Here is an 18564-nt window from a genome sequence, read left to right on the forward strand (position 1 = left end):
AGACAACTGGATTCAGAGACGTTTGCTGAAATTGAGGCCTCTCAAGAACACTCCTGGATATAAAGAATGAGTTAAACATGGCTTCAGTTCATGGTTAAATGTGACATTAAAAGCAAAAACAAAAAAGTAGGTAAAAAACATGGACTTTTGTCACGTCTACATCATTGTACTTAAAATAGTGCCTTTTTTAAGCATCCTTTATGATGATTGCTAATAATGGCAATTTCAAATATCTTGAAGCAGAAGATTAAGGAATCTAAGATGAGATTTTTTATAATATAAAACTAGGTTCAAAGTTGGTAATCTTTCATTTCGTTCGTTCTATCGTCTTTTTTTTTTTTTAAATAGACTGGCTTCTTATTTTCATCCTCCCCATTGCCTTCAACTTCATTTTCCTTCCTTCCTTTTATTATTATTATTATTATTATTATTATTATTATTATTATTATTATTATTATTATTATTATTATTATTATTATTATTTTTATTATTATTATTATCATCATTTGGCAGCAGACCCTCTTTTAAACAGGTTCTATTGAATATTATTGCTTCTTCAGCTGCATGCATTTATTTTGTAGAAGACTTTTTCTATTTTCCTTATTGCCGGCATCTCTTCAGTGGAGGTGCGTGCTAACAGCTCGCCTATATTTAAGAAGCAGAATCCAGATTTTGACTTTTCCCCCACGAAATGACAAGTATAGGCGAGCTGTTAGCACGCACCTCCACTGAAGAGAAGTCCGCAATAAGGAAAATAGAAAAAGTCTTCTACAAAATAAATGCAGCTGAAGCAGCAATAATATTCAGTGGAACCTATTATTATTATTATTATCATTATTATTATTACTAACGTGGAAAACTACTATTGTACGAGTCAGTTTCAGTGAACAGAAAAATGCTCGGGCAATGTTTTCCGATCGTTTTGCGTAACATGAAACCTTGTGGGAAGACTTCTCTAAGCTTGAAATTCCGTTGAGAGTCCAACACTTGCGCTGTATTGATAAGCAGTACGTCAACAAACGAAAAGAACATTCCCACTAGCTGTGCCATATAATGTCACTTACGTTCAGTCAATATTCTTCATCATCAAAGTTTTCTATTTTCAAATCTCCGTGCAACCAGATCACACGAGAGTTTGGATTAATGTCAATTTTGGTAGATATTGTTACCCGAGATAACAGACTTACAAGAGGATTTTGTTAAAGAATAAAATTACAACTTTTGATCTTTCACTGCCTGGGTTATGCTTCTATCTCTTTCCTTGTCATTGCAGATAAACAAAAATCGCGTATGAAACCAAGAGCCCTTGAGAGAGGATCGATGGGTGATTCATTTGTTCACGTAAAACGTCTTATAACAAGGGAGAAGAAGGGGCTTAAATGAGCTGTGCTCGGGGCTGGTGTCCAAGAACCAAAAATGTTGTGTCATTGACATATGAAAACGATTTTATTTCGTAGAAAAGTTGAAACACTTTTACAAGTCATTTCTCACTCATCCGAAGGAGAATGGTTGGGGGTGGTGGTTTATTGCTGACGTGTTTTCCCACGAGCCATCCCTTTTAGGGAAAACATGTTCTTAATAAAAAAAAAAGATATGATTTCAATTTTGTCACCAATTGTGGCAGCAGCAGGAGTGACAATTTTGAATTTCGCTCTGCATCATCAGGATTGTCCATGAAAATCGGTAATGGCAAATATGTGGCAAATTAACGTCGGTAAATCGGTAGAGGCAAACATCCAATCACTACTAATAAAAGAAGGGGCGGGAATCCCAATTTTAGATAATGGAATTATGTAATCAATAGAAAATGACTTACCTGTGCTGCAACCTACGAGTAAAAATGGTCAAGTGGCTGGGGTGATGTGTGCAATATGGATGAGAGGTCGCTTGTTAAGGTGATTTGTCACTGGTTCTGGCAAATAGGCAGAGGATAAAAGAAACATACTTGTTTATTACTGACTTAATTCGGTCGCTCTTTTCCACCCCCGAATGGTAAACAATCAACAATTTTGTTTTCAGGGAAACAGCGGACGGAAGCACTAGAATTCTAATTGGCGACTGAAGTGGCATTAACTTTAGCAACAATACACTTCTTTTAGCAGGCGATAGTAGACTGTTCCGTCATATACAAACTGAAATTATTTGGAAATAAAAAAAAATGATAAAAGGATTCTATATTTTTGGGGTTATCAGAAGCGAATAGTATCCATTGTTGGGTAGCTCAGGAGCTCCACTTTATCTGTGTAATGCATCCGTCAACTACATCATCATGAAACCGATTGTTAGATTATATGATAAGATATAGTAATGCTTATCTCCAAAAACTAAGCTAAAGTGCTGAAGAGGAAAATGCAACTCTAAACTTTTTGTAGTATTTTACCATACACCACAACATCAATATAATATGAAAGTGGAATGGGTTAGGGAGGAACTCAGACCTTATATTTGATAAGACAGAATCTGACAATGATTGAAAGATATTGATCTCACACTTCTGGTGCTTGACAAAGAAATGGAACTCGTGCCGGCTATTCGGTGGCCTGACTTTGCGGAGCTCTGGGTATAGTCTTGCAAGAAAGGAACTTTGCTGCATACAAGAATATGAAATTTAAAAGGAATCTAGCTTCGGGAATATGGGCGGCTTATATGTTGGTGAGTATGTATGATATTACCCGTGAAGAATAAAGTTTTGTCATAGCTAACGTAATGCTATCATACTAAAAAAAAGAATAGGTATTACTCCTAAATTACCAATAACTACAATATCTTTTTTAAACCGATCGAACAAATAACGAGCAATGTATGTGGCATCAATATCCGATTCCAAATACTCTAAACAATCAAATATTAATAATTACATTCACTCCGAAAGGCCAACAAAAGGGAGCTTTTAAGCGAATAATAATTTGATCTGCGGTCTGATAAATGAAAGAAAATATTTTGACAAGTCTGTGAACGTACCTGTTTTAAATATTGTAACAACGCTTAGAATGCATGAAGGTCACACAAAAGGTGTAGATCTTATTAATTCTAAAATGTGTTTAGCTGAATATTATCATAAATGAAACGTTTATATACATATATATATATATATATATATATATATATATATTATATATATATATATATGTATGTATATGTATGTATATAGATATATATATATGTATGTATGTATGTATGTATATGAACACTGTTATAGCCATGAAGAAAATTGAAATACTGGAGATGCTAGGTACTTTCGTCTTTTTACCAAGACATGGTCACAGTAACTAAAGATATACAGAGACAAAGGCCTATATATATGATGGGTATAAGTCCTAGGGGAATACAAATAGTTTGGAAAGTCACAGAACGGTCAGCGGATTGACATCGAAATCTACTTATTGGTAACCCTATTATTCTATCTTTCAGTTCCTTCTGGAACATATGTTTTTATTACAGGGTCAAAAGAAAATAATCCTTACTTACTTTAAAATTATTCTGCCATGTCAGCTGAATCAAAACAGATTCTAAAAAGTTCCTGGAAATAGTTTCATTACAACGTGACAATATTTGGCTTTGCATCCAGTGTATTCTGTGGGACTTTTCACTTAAATGTAAAAACAGAGCTTCATTAGTCTGGTCTGTTCTTACTGAGTATTTGTGTTGTTTTATTCTGGTGTTCAATTCTTTACTGGTCTGACCTAAGTAAAACAAATCACAGTCCATACATGGAATTCTGAATAAAATATTGCTATCTTTTTGGGAGATATATTTATAAGCATGTTTTTATATTATTATATGTGAAGGATGCATTTGTATTAAACAATTTTAAAAAAGGTTTTACAGCTTCAAATCCAATAAAATGTGCAAAAAATGGGTGGTTGAGGGCAATTCTTTTTTCCTTTCCTATTTTTCATAAAAAGTCTTAATAGCTTTACTGTAACAAATATCCATAATATGGGTTGGATAGCATAGATCCCTTCCTATTTTTCTGATGTTTTTGAATTTTTGATCTAAAAACTCAGGACTGACTATTCGCAAGGCCTGAAGAAACACTGGTGAAAAGACTGTCATTTTGATATTTATATGATGTCCTGAATAATAGTGTACATATGTCATATTATTTGTCTTTTTCATATAAACACTAAATTTACAATTAAAAGGTTCCCTTTTAATATAAATGTCCAACAAAGGTAAACAATTATCTTTTGCTAACCTAAGTGTAAATTTAATAGAAGGGACGTGATCATTTAATTGAGCCAATACGTTATTTACATCCAAATCTTTGGGTATGATGGCTAAAATATCATCAACATAACGGTACCATGTTACAGGAAAATAGAAAATCTTGGAGATGTACAAATGTTCAAATAATTCCATATATCAATTTGAAAGAACAGGCGAAAGTGACATACCAAAAAGTTTGTTTTAAATATTTCCTACCGAAAATAAATTCAAAATCACATTTGCAGAGGTACGGAAGTTTAGCTATACAAAATCAAAATAACTTGTTTAAAATTGAATACCAGATGGTTAATTGTCAAAAGGTAATAAACATAAAGGTAAACCAGGATAATCCGGGACCGCGTGATCCCGGTTTATCCTGGATTAGGTTTTTGTTTATTACCCTTTGACAATTAACCATCTGGTATTCTTGTTCTTTTTTGTTTACTTTGTAACCTTTCCATCTGTGTCTCATTTGTTCCCAGACGACGCGTTAATAAACATGAAAGCGCTTGCTAATGAACATCTGCATGTCATTTTTCTGTGGGATTCGCTTAATATATATATATATATATATATATATATATATATATATATATATATATATATATATATATATATATATATATATATATATTATGCCCTATTAACAAGGTCAGATAAGGTCCTAACCTCCCCTACATCTGTTTTAAGAACAATGTCATATCATCTTATATCTCTAAGATTTTCCGGTAGGAACGGCCGGTACTGGGTCAGCACATTTCCTCTCTCTTGTCAACTCCTCTCTCTCTCTCTCTCTCTCTCTCTCTCTCTCTCTCTCTCTCTCTCTCTCTCTCTCTCGTCATCCAAGTCACTATCTGAGCTCAGGAAGAACAGCAAGCACATGACTACCAAAAATATAATTTCTTCAGTAATCTAACGTGGCAAGAGGTTTGAAATGAAATAAAAATGAAATGGGAATATCAACGTCCCAGAATTGGTACCTCAAAATAACTAAGTAAGATATCATGGTATTATCACTTCCACTAAGTAATATATATATATATATATATATATATATATATATATATATATATATATATATATATATATATATATCAGTGTATGGACCAGGAAACCAGTTAACTCTAACATATTTCTTTATTTCCCAACGTTTCGTAAATAATTTCTCTATTACATCTTCAGGATCTGTTGAATAATGAACAGATTATTAAAAAGTTACTGTATAAAAGCTTTAAAAATCATAAGAAAAATAAATAAAATAAAATTCACCATCTACAATACAATACATAATTTTTAGCTGTATTGTATGTATGTTAAAATTTTATTTTTTTATTTTCTTATGATTTTTTAAAGCTTTTACAGTAACTTTAAATAATCTGTTCATTATTCAACAGATCCCTGAAGATGTAATAGAGAAATTATTACGAAACGTTATAAAGAAATATGTTAGAGTTAACTGGTTTCCTGGTCCATCACACTGATGTGCCCTGCTGGTCGTTGCCTATTTTTATATATATATATATATATATATATATATATATATATATATATATATATATATATATATATATATATATGTATAATATATATATATATATATATATATATATATATATATATATATATATATATAATATATGTATATATATATATGTATAGTACATATATATATAAATATATGTGTATATATATAGTATATATATATATATATATATATATATATATATATATATATATATATATATATATATATATATATATATATATATATATATATATATATATTTTATCACATCACCGTGATTCATATACAATCAGTAAGACGTCCACTGTGGTCCTGAGTTCTTGTCCTTCGTTGGTTTGAGCCCACAGGACGACGAACTTATTATCAACTAAAAAATCCCCCTTCGGTAACATATATGAAAATATATTATTTCCGAGGAAGAGCGAATTGTATCTTAAAGGACGTTTCTAGCTTACTGATTGTAAATGAATCACGGTGATGTGATAAAAAGTCATAATATGGCTGCGTGCGACAAACGCACTACACGGTCAACATGGCAGAGGTGGGTGGATATCGTCTCTAAATACAAACACCTGAGATCGACGGGGATTTGTAGTTGGGAGCCGATATCCACTTATACCTCATTTGCTGGCCGTGTGGATTAAGGCGTCCACTGTAGTCCTGAGTTCTTGTCCTTCATTGGTTCGAGCCCACGGGACGACGAACTTATTATCAACTAAAAAATTCCCTTCGGTAACATATATGAAAATATATTATTTCTGAGGTAGAGCAAATTGGATATTAAAGGACGTTTGTAGCTTACTGATTGTATATGAATCACGGTGATGTGATAAAAAGTCATAATATGGCTGCGTGCGACAAACGCACTACACGGTCAACATGGCAGAGGTGGGTGGATATTGTCTCTTAATACAAACACCTGAGATCGACGGGGATTTGTAGTTGGAAGCCAGTATCCACTTATTCCTCACTTGCTGGCCGTGTGGATTAAGGCGTCCACTGTAGTCCTGAGTTCTTGTCCTTTATTGGTTCGAGCCCACGGGACGACGAACTTATTTTCAACTAAAAAATTCCCCTTCGGTAACATATATGAAAATATATTATTTCCGAGGTAGAGCGAATTGGATATTAAAGGACGTTTGTGGCTTACTGATTATGTATATATATGTACATCTTTTGGTACATTTTAGATAATCTACTGATTTGTACGATATGCTGTGCATTACCCAGACATATTACCTGTACATCATGCTATTCATATCTGAGATGAATTAAAATTTGGGGAATATTAAGTTATCGACCATTTTCTGCTAATTTTGAAGATATCACGAAATTCATGAGTAAAAAAATAAAGAAAGATAATTAAAAGCAGTTTTATTAGACCTTTATACAATGAAAAGACTAAAATTTTCTTTGTGGTCCACTTTCGGCTATGAAGAATGTTTGCTGTTAAAATAGAAAAAGCAATGATTTAACGCTTAAAATCTACAAATCAAAGGAAGGTATAAATAATCAATGTTTTTTGTAATTTGTTTGAAGCTGTTTCTAAATAAACAGTAATTACAGTTTGCTAAGCCTTGTCCACCAAGAGGAGCCAACTTAACTGCATCACTTGGTAGAATTTTTTTTAGAAATGGATACATACCGGTACTTCTGAATAAGTTATGTGCAAACATCAAACCGATATTTCTCATATATCTGGTAGCTAAAATGCAATATTTTAAAGGAATTCTGTACAGGTCACTTTGTTATTTCAACAGTGACGCGCAAAGACTTTGGGTAGGTCTGCAGTGCCTCTGACCTTTCGAAGTGAGCTTGAGCATTCTTTAGTTTAGTTTGGTCTTTTTCTCTGACTCCGCAAGTTGTCCAGTAGCAGCTTCCTCTTATTATGCATGTATTCATGTTTGTCAAACAATTTGCCTGTGAGGCATAAAAGTGATAAAACGTTTTTTATAACGGTTTCTCTCTCTCTCTCTTGAAAAAAAAAGTATCAAAAGCAACCCTTACTGTTGATGTGATGGAAGCTGGGAAACAAGTTTATAAAAATATAGGCAATCTGTATTTTTAATATGATGAAGGTTGGTGACAAATTTATAAAAGGTATGAGATTGAACGTATTTGTGTAAGGTATTGGATTACATTCTTGATTTTTTATTCAAACATCTCATCTACTCAGCCGTTTCCATCAAGATGAATCAGTCGTTTCCATCAAGATGAATCAGTCGTTTCCATCAAGATGAATCAGTCGTTTCCATCAAGATGAATCACTCGTTTCCATCAAGATGAATCAGTCGTTTCAATCCATCAAGATGAATCAACAACTCGTTTCAATCCATCAAGATGAATCAACAACTAAGGAAATCTTCGAAAAAGGCAGACTAACATTTAGACTAAAATAACCCTCACGGAATTTATTAAAATTCGACGAAAACTGACTTGAAAAGATTATCTTCAAGTTCAGGCAATCTGCCTAAGATATACCTCTTATGTTTAGGTAATACGTAGATAGTTTAAAAGTTTTATTTTGTTTGTAATGCACTGATTGAAAGCTTAAATATGCATGTTGCGATACAGTTTCAAGCACTTTGCTTGAGCCTAACTTTGCAAATTGACTGTAACACACACACTCCGATACACACGCAAACACACCCGCACATACACACACACACACACACATATATATATATATATATATATATATATATATATATATATATATATATATATATATATATATATATATATATATATATATATATATATATATATATATACTGTAATATATATGAGTTAATACTGAAGAATTCAAGATATAGTGAAACATTTAGTCATATTATGCTAAGTAAATGATGTAACACATAATGTAAGTTTAGGCCAAAGGCCAACTGCCGCTGGAACCTATGAGGTCATTTAAGGCTGAAAGAGAAACTGAGAATAGAAAGGTTATAAAGGCGTAACTGGAGGACAACCTGGCAGTTTTCCTGTGAAACAATTGTTAGGAGAGGGTGGAAAGTAAGAAGAAAGAAAGAGAAGTATAAAAAGGGAGGTACAGTAATGGGGCCGAAACGACGTTGCAAAACATTTTAAGCAACGCCTACAGTGCATAGCTTGAGGTGTACTGATGGCACTGCTCCCCTGCGGGGGAGTAAGGGGCGCTTTAAACGCCATGCTGACGTCATGCTTCCTGCTGTTAACAATATTGTCTACTTATGGAGAAAGAACTAAAAATGCCGTAACGGTTTTTACTGTTTTGACTGGAACGGTAAACGAATTCAGGCGCTGTCCGGTCCGTAGACGTCAAAAAATGTTGAAAACTAATTATTATCTCTTTACGAATGAAAAACTTCCTTATCCATTCAACGGTGTGGAGGAAAAGGTATAAATCGCAATGCGTGTGATTGTTTTGGTGGAGCTGGAAAACTGTTCTAAAAAATAGCATTGTTTTGGGAGTAATATTTCATGACTATACGTATCGCGAATTCATTCATCTTGGATCCTTATCTCCAGTTACAATGTAAAATAAGTTTCGGAGTCTAATAATAATAATAATGAGGCAAATCTCCAAAGTTATCCTTTATCTGCGCTGGAATTCTTTGTAAGAAAAAAGTGCCATTAATTTTCTACCTCTTTCAAGAATCTTTAACTAAAGTATCTCACATTACCTTCTTCAGTTAGTAGCACAACAGACATCTTTTAAGCGTAAATAGTGGACAATTTCGAGCTCTGTGGGTTTTCGGCCAACTAATGGGAAAATGATCGCCCCTACGTCAAATTGGCATCCTTCGGTGCAAATGATCTTATCTCTTACTTTCCAACAGTAGAGTCGGGTGCTCCGATTAGACGAAACATGCTAGAAAATCTAGAATTATGGCAGACCAGGCCTGTCAAAAGATGCCAGAGTGCCACTCCCCCGGACAATGCCGGCCGGGGCGGACCGCCCGATCCCCCTTAGCTACGCGACTGCGCCGAAGCGTAAGCATTTAAAGGGCAACTTTGATATCAACAAATCGGTCAGTAATCATTCAAAACAATCCTTCAGTAAGTTAGGCTTCACAGATATCGATTGGGTATTTTGCCTGGTTGTGAAAGAAATATGTTAACCAGTCTTAACTGTTTCGCTGTGAGGCTGTCATCGCCGCTTGTGACAAGACCAGTGCCCTGCTGATCGTGTAACTGTCTAGTTTTCTTCCTTTTATATTTGCACCTCGATTCTTTTCTACTTTCATTATTGTTATAATATTACACTGTACTACTACGTCATCATAATGATTTATTGTAATGGATAAAATATGCAGATGATATGTAGGTAATTATTGAAATACTGAATTCTGAAGCTTTTATTGGGGATTCATATCAGTGTGATGCCTTTCAAAGCAGGGAGAAAAATAACGCCATTTTTGCTATTCCGTTTGAAAATCTTTGTTCCAAACTTTGAACGCTTCCTCTCGGCCATTAATTTCAACTGCAAAAAAACTCACAAAAAATAATAGTAAATAGACTTGGCATTCTGTAGAAAATGTGAATTTATTATCTCCAGTGAAAATTTCAGAGCATCGATATTTTGCTAAGTGAATGTTCAGTAGTCTTCCATTCGCAAATTACATCACGTGTTCTTTGTTTATCACTTTGGTACTAGACAAGATTTATCTGCTTCCTCCTCTGTCATTTCGTCTGATCCACGATCAAAAAATGATCATACAAATGTTCAAATTGGCTTGATCCCTCCGATTTCATAAAAACAAAGCAAATCAACACAGACAAACAAATAGCGCTTGTTTCCATCAAGCCACGCTTTCTGCCACTTGATCAAGCCAAGTTAGCCACACGCATGTCAATTTTTTGGCGACTTCAGAAACGGTTTGACGAAAAATTTGAATTTGTATGGGGCCTTTATTATAGTTCTGAAGCCTATGTGAGCAGCACGCAGCTTTCTCATTCATAGATGTTATTGATAAGCATTTTTATATTTCCCTGAGAAGAAATTTGTTATCATGCTATCTTTACAATTAATATAAGAGTCTGAAGTTGTAACTGATGTAAAATATCAGCTGGAATGTGTGAGTAAAATAGAGGGAGGAAAAATTCCATTTCTTCCCTATTTCTAGTTGTGGAAAAGTGTGACCATTCTTTGTTTATATAAATTATTTATGCTTATATTAGTGGTTGTTACTCCCAAATCAGATGATTGAAGTAAGAAAGTAAAAAGCATTTCTCTCTCTCTCTCTCTCTGTACAACTTTTTGGGAAATTGCCTATAAACCTGTCTCGAACGCTGACATGAGTGAAATTTAACAGTTTCTTTGAAAATGAGAAAACGAATTTAAGCTACAACACAAACGTCCCGAGCAGGCATTAGGGAAATGTTCCCCTCGGACCATTCACGGCTGCTTGTGGTAAGGTTTCTTTCAAACTTCGATTTGCGGCTCTTGGTTACGAGCGCTTTTCTGGAAGAGACAATTTTCTGTAATAGCTACTGGAACCTTAGATTCTCTGGGGGAAAGGAGTGGTTACCGAACTACGTCCCCTGACACTGGCTTCTTAGTGTCGAATAAATTTCTGTTTTCTCTGACGTGTATGTGAGACAATGAATTGTGATATACAATTTTTCTGAATTTACAAGTCAGCATGAAAACTTGAATAGATGATAAGAAATAATCATATTGATCCTTCGTTTTTCATTTCTGAGTCAGCAGAAATCAGGACAATTTCCATCGGGCACATATTCATTATCAGGCTTTTGGGCACTCGTTACATCTTAGTGTTCAAAGGAGGTTGACGTAAGTGAATAGAATTTCCAAAGAATGGGTAAATCATATGTTTTGCAGAAATATTGTATCACGAGCACTATTTTACAAAAGAATGGTGAATTAAATTAAGCTTAATCAAATATCAACAACTTATTTTTCTTATCCTCTCGTATTCATGAAAAATACGACATGTAAAATGAAGGATAGCGCCAATAATATTTAGAACATTTGGCAATATGAACCCTAGCAAGAATTGCTATTAAAGCTGCTTAAAAAATAAGCGCATGGGCTTCAAAGTTGGCTGCGGACGATATTCTAAAAAAAAATAAAATAAAAAAAACAACTTTTTAAACATGCTTTTATTAAAATGCACTAAAAAGTAAAAAGAAAAAAAAATAGACACGCCAGGATTTTCTTAAAATTAATCACGCCTGCAAAAATAAAAGCAATGGGCCCCAAACGTGGAAGGAAATGGTACAAGAACAGAAATATATATTTTTTTATTTCTTGTAGCATCAAAATTATGTTTTGCTTTTTAGTTCCTATTAATAAAAGCAGGTTTAAAAAGTTGTTATTTTTATATTTCTTTTATTTTATGCTTTTTAGTTTTGACAGAAATTGTGACCGATTTATGATTGTAGTCAACCAAACTGATATCCGTTTATGGGGTAGGGTGAGGGAAAGGGGAAGGGAAGGAGGAGGGAAGGGGAGGGTTAGTAGGAAGGTGATGGGAAGGGGGAATGGGAGGAGTGGGAGGGGAGAGGAGAGAGGAAGGGGAGGGAAAGAGAGAGGGAAGGGGAAGGGGAGGGGAAGGGATGGGGGGAGGGAGGAAGGGGAGGAAGGGGAAAGAGAGAAGGGGAAGGAAGAGGGGGAGGGAGGGGAAGGATGATGGGAAGGGAAGGAGGAAGGGGAGGGAAGGGAAGGAGGAAGAGAGAGGAAGGGAAGGAGGGGGAGGGAAGGGATGGGGGGAAGGAAAGGGGAAAGGAAGAGGGGAGGGGAGGGGAGGGAAGAATGGGAAGGGGAGGGGAGGGAGGGGGGAGGAGGAGGGGAAGAGGAAGAGGGGAGGGGAGGGAGGAGGGGGAGGGAAGGGGAAAGGAAGATGGAAGGTGGAAGGGGGAGGGGTAGGGGAGGAGAATGGAGGAGAGGAGGCAGGGGAAAGGGGGATGGGAGGGGGGAGGAGGTAGGGGAAGGGGGAGGAAGAAATGAGAAGGGGTTGTAGGGGGGAAAGAGGAAGGGTGGAGGAGGAAGGGGTAGGTAGGGGGAAGTTGCGTGGGAAGAGGAAGGGGATGGGAGAGGAGGAGGGAGGAAGGGGAGGAAGGGGAAGTGGGATGGGTGGGGAAATAGGGGGGGGAAATGGAGGGGGTGGAAGAGGGAAGGGAGGAAGGACACAGCTAAATTAATATTTGACCACATGCTTTGGAAATGGGAGGGAAGGGAAGGGAAGGGGATGGAAAGAGGAAAGGGAGGTGGATGGGGAGGGAAGGGAGGGGAGGACACAGTTAAATTAAAACTTGATCATGTGCTCCAGAAGGGGGAGGGAAGGGGATGGAAGAGGGAAAGGGAGGGGAGGGAAGGGGAGGGGGAGGACACAGTTAAATTAACACTTGATCGTGTGCTTTGGAAGGGGGAGGGGGAGGGGAATGGATGGGGAAGGGAATGGAAGAGGGAAGGGAAGAGGGAAGGGGAGGGGAGGGAAGAGGAAAGGGGAGTGGTAGAGGAAGTGAAGAGGAAGGGGAGGGGAGGGGAGGGGAGAGGGAAGGGGAAGGGGAGGGGAGGACACAGCTAAATGAACACTTGATTGTGTGCTGGGAAGGGGGAAGGGGGAGGGGGATAGGAAAAGGAAAGGGAAGGGGATGGAAGAGGGAAGGGGAGGTGTTATATAGAAGACAGAGTCTACCGAGTCAAAGGAGTTGTGAAAAATCCGAAGAGTTCCAACAAATCCTGAGATACTGGGAGAGGTCACTGTAGGGTCACCAGAGGTCACTGCTGACCTACTGATCATGCGATGCTGTATTGTCTCTGGGATTGAGTAACCATGCAAAATTTCATGTCCATCAGACGAAGGGAACAGGTCGAAAATTGAGTTACAAGATTTGAGGACAGACAGACAGACAGAAGTCAAATTAAATAAAAGCATGTAAAAAGTAAGGGTGTCTCGAGATAAAAATGACACTTATATCTTACCAGGTAAAATGACAAAAAATTCAAAGTGCTGGCAACAAAGTGCAAGTTTGAAGTGCCAAACATTCAAGGAAATGTGCAAGATGAAGATTAAACCTTACCCATTAAAAAGATTTCTTCTTTGGTTCCCCTTAATAGTTACAGTGAATCATCTGACAGTGTGTTTAACCTGTTTCAAAATATTTAGTCAAATTAAACAGCAAAATCTTATGTCTTTAGATCCAGTATATCTACTAGCCCTCCCATATTAGTTAATGATGATGCTCAGCCATTCATTAATTTCAGGAAATTAATGTACAATATATAGGTTCAATTAAGTTGCTTGCAGAACAGATTTACTCCTAGGAATGTCTAGTAAAAGGTTGTGGACTCTTTGGTGTTAACAGGAATTGAACAGGATGGCCCACCATCTCGACTCATGAAGGTATACTCACGGTCCAACTTGTTCATCCAGCCTTGCTTCGACTTGCTTCGAATTGTTTCAACCATAGTTGCAATAAATTTCTCAATTATTGGAAATGGATCAGTGCTAAGCATTTAGAAACTTCACAAAGACCTGGATACAAATTTTGGATCTCGAGTGTCCTAGCCTAGGGCCTGGGGCTACAACCTGAAGACTGGCATTGTCTTTTTTCTAAAAATAGGAATAATATTATAAAAGGAATGGGCAATTATTTATTTGCATAAAATTTTATGCACTGCATTTTCAATGAACTTAAAAATACACGTGGCACTCTCCTGTTTATTACAAAAACTAGTGAATGTTCAATTAACCACCCAAAAAGCCAACATGGGCCACAACTGGTCCACGGGCCATTAGTTGAAAACCACTGCTCTGTCCTTAACCTGCTCTCTATCTTCCAGCTATCTAGACAGCCAGATACAATTAAAGTAGCAATCCACTCATCAGCTGTCATATCTGCAAGATTAACGTCCTCAGCTTGTATGTACCCTAGGTTAACAAAAAACCATCAAGGGACTCATCAGGTTTTTGTTTCCTTCTTACAAGCTTGTATTTGTCAACTGCAATATTCCTTTGATTCTTTATTTGTGACCTGATACTATCTAGAATTTCATTCAAGGTCATTTCAGTGTTCACTAAGCATCAATTGCATGACGAATTCTTTGCAGAAATTCTGGCTTGCAGGATGTCCAAAACGTGGCCACTCGGTCATCGCGTGATTTTTAAGTAAAACCATCTTCAAGTGATTCCAGTGGTTGAATAGTCATTTTTGCCGTCGCATCTCGGCGCTGTCGATCCCGCTCAGAAGAGACGTCGCCTCCTCGAGGTCTACGACTGTTGGTCCAGATTCTGCTGTTTAAGTCTGAATCACTCCTCCTCTTGTTGTTGTATTGGCTGCTGCAACATTTGTACAATAAGCAACGAAGGATCAATCATACCCGTGATGGTCCCCTTTAGTTTCCCAGCCCTCGGGATTATAGAGGTTTCTACTGTTTGTTCCCTGCATAACTAAGTACCCTTGGCCTCCTCTACAGTACCTTGGAGTAATCCGATTATTACTGCCATGCGCACAGATAGTTCCGGATTTCTTTACGTGTCAGGCTCGATGTTAGCATCCTCAGTGAAAGCGAAAACTTCATTACGTATATCAGCATCTACCAACTTTATAATTATTCTTGGCCCCTATCACACGGTTCTGCTGAAGGTCTTTTTAATTTTATAATGGCTCTATAACTCACTGTGCCATGTAATATGCCAATAATACATCACATGGAATATACCAATAATATACCACAGAACTACAAACTAGAAAGGAAGATACTAAATACAACAAACATATGAGAACAGTTTGTAAATGACAGTATTATCTATAAGTACCCATTATGCATTACTGTACTAGCCTACCGACAGTTACAGCCAGCGAACTCGGTATATAACCTACATGTGTGCTGTAATAGGGATCAAAATGACCCCTCTGTTGTTTCAGGTACAACGCACTATTAATGAATATATTTATTATACTCTTACAATACTGCAAAGATTAGAATGACTAATGTTTGGGATAGTCAAGAAATTGCGCGCCAAAAGATGCGTTATTAGGGACGGTGCAGCAAAGGTCTGTCAAGGCTATGATAGCGAAAACACATCCATTTTAAAACCTAAGGCCACAATACGTTTCATACGAGTGAAAAATGTCACAGACATGAAAACTATAAGAGAATATTAAATATAGCCAAGCTGCAGGAAAAACAATGAGGAAACATTTTCAAGACTTGCATACGTCCAGCGCTGATGCCTTCGACAAAAATAGTCTTTATCAAATCTGTGTTCAAATGCTAAAAAAATAATAATAATAAAAAAAGATTTTTAAGTTTTCATAACATTATGATTTTGCTTTAATTGCAACCATAAAATTTTAAATAGTCGTATTTGATTGTTTTAAGAATTCAACACTGGAAAAAAATAACACAAAAGTATTACTGTAACTAAAACGTATTTATCGATATCAACGGATGGGCGTGGTTTGTTTTGTTCCTAGGCCTATACGAACTGGCGGAGTTCTTGCACTTTGAGTTAGTTACCTTATGAATGCAATATACACCAAAATTAAGCAGAAGTACCGGAGGGAATAAGAGTCTTCGTTAGTTTAAAAAAGCTCTGTCGCACAGGCCTAGACTTTAATATTAAAAATTATTCAAATTAATAAGTATAATCTGGATATAATTTAGAGGATCGTCATCTTTTATTATTCAAAGGACAGGGAATCTATAAAAGCAGAATCTTGAGTAAACTATATTGCATCTCAGAACACTTAGATTTTTGTTAGGCTTATAAATCATTATTACAATTTAAACGGGCAGTTTGAACGTGGTCTAAGTTCCAAAATTCAACGAAAACTATTTGTAATCCATATTCCTCTTTTCAAAATTTTGTAATACCGCTGACCCTTTGAGTTCTGGTGTTATGTCCTTAAGAGGTAGTACCACTTTGAGCAAGTTATGCATGCTGGCCCTGAAAGCACTCCAAACCTTGCCACTCCCTGCTGTGAGTAAACAGAGAGAGAGAGAGAGAGAGAGAGAGAGAGAGAGAGAGAGAGAGAGAGAGAGAGAGAGAGAGAGAGAGAGGTTACGAATGACACTAATGCATAAAAGAGATCACGTTTAGATGCTCACTGGGAAAATAATTTTAGCTGTGAATTCACAAACTTATCAACATCTGAAATGAAATAAAAAAGAAAAGCTATTCATTAAATGGCTACCGCGTGACATTTTACTTTGCACCTAAGATTTTGGACCATACGAATATTGTAAATTCAGGTCTGACCATGACTATACAAACTCGTGGTATTAGAGCTGGAGTCAAACTGACCCCTTAGACTTTGAAGCGCTAACCCGCTCACCCAGTAAGGAAGAAATAATACGATACACCTAGTTTGAAATGCGTGCCTTGTTTTCTGCATACACAGTCGTTGAAATGCAGATAACAATTTTCTAATTTCACTATTGTTTGAATGCTGAAAATGCAATTGCTGCAAATACAAAGACTGAATCCTCGATTAAGGAACAGCAGATATTCACGTCCGCGTACCACGATATTTGCTCTGAATTGTAACGTCGTTTTCATAAAAATCCTTTACCACTCAGCCGGGCCTGATATCTTTTAGCCTTTCACTTTTGTAGAACAAAATACCAAGATTCTACGCGCTTTTCACCATGAAAGGTCTTCGGATTCCTAATGTATTACCTGTTTTTCTTTAGGATTCGACTGGCACTGCGTCAGCACAGACTCTTACTCTTAAAGCAGCCCCTCACTGTCGTTCAGTTCTATGAAGTGAAAAATGTTCATGGCTAAATTGAGTTAAAATATTGGCGTGAAAGTAAAAATATGGTTACGAAATGAAAAGCTGGACAGGTAAGTTTACAAACCCCTTCAAACCCTCAGGCGCCCGTCAGCAGGAGAAAAACTGTAACAGTAGAGGGGTCTGTCGAGTCGTAGATGGCCAGTAAAAAAAAAAAAAAAATTGTACCGGAAGGGAAAAAGCGGAAGAATGGAAAAATTTGCACACTCTCGTCAAGCTATGTCCTATTTTATCTTTTGTGTGTGTGTGTGTGTGTGTGTGTGTGTTGCTACATCCCCAGGCCATTGCTCTCATGCTCCATGGAACTTCGTACTCCACATAGACGACGACTACTCTCAACAGCAATATTTTTTCTCACAATCAAATTAATCAGCCCAAAGGTGCTATAACGAAAAATTCTTCATGTTCGATTATTTAAGTTGTTGTTATTATTATATTCTCACCCAAGAATAACATTCTGATATGATTTTCTGTTATTGTTCGCATTATTTTTTCCTTCCCCAGAATTTGCCCTTCAACTTGAAATTCAAAGATAAAGAATTATATAACTGGAATTTTATGTTAATGTATACATATATTAGTTAAAACGATGCATTTTTCAAGTGACTAAAAATTCATAAAATGATGAGTTATTATTTTTGACGAGCTTCATGGCTGCTCTGGAAACCTCGCTGCCAGTCATGTCTCCCCTACCCTCCCAATCCCCTACCTACCCCGCCCCATCCCGGAGGGACAAACAGATTTGCAGGAGGAAGGTGGATGTGTCATGTCTCTCTTACCCTCCTGATCCCGTACCTACCCCGCCCCCACCCGGAGTGGACAAACAAGATCCACTTGGATTTTATTATCATAGATCACAATTTTAACCTTTTCATTACTGATGTTTTTTTTATTACTTGAAAACTTGATCAATTATTTGTATGGTTACAGGTAAATCGTTGATATATACTCAACGATTCTAGGCTGTACCGACTTGCTATCATAATTGTAAGTATGATTGTACAGATAAGTGGGGATTATTTAATCAGTAATCATCAATTAACATATTTCAATATTTTCTCAGAACTTTGATTCTGAATAGC

Source organism: Macrobrachium rosenbergii, chromosome 49 (genome assembly GCF_040412425.1).
Source record: "Macrobrachium rosenbergii isolate ZJJX-2024 chromosome 49, ASM4041242v1, whole genome shotgun sequence".
Taxonomy (NCBI): Eukaryota; Metazoa; Arthropoda; class Malacostraca; order Decapoda; family Palaemonidae; genus Macrobrachium; species Macrobrachium rosenbergii.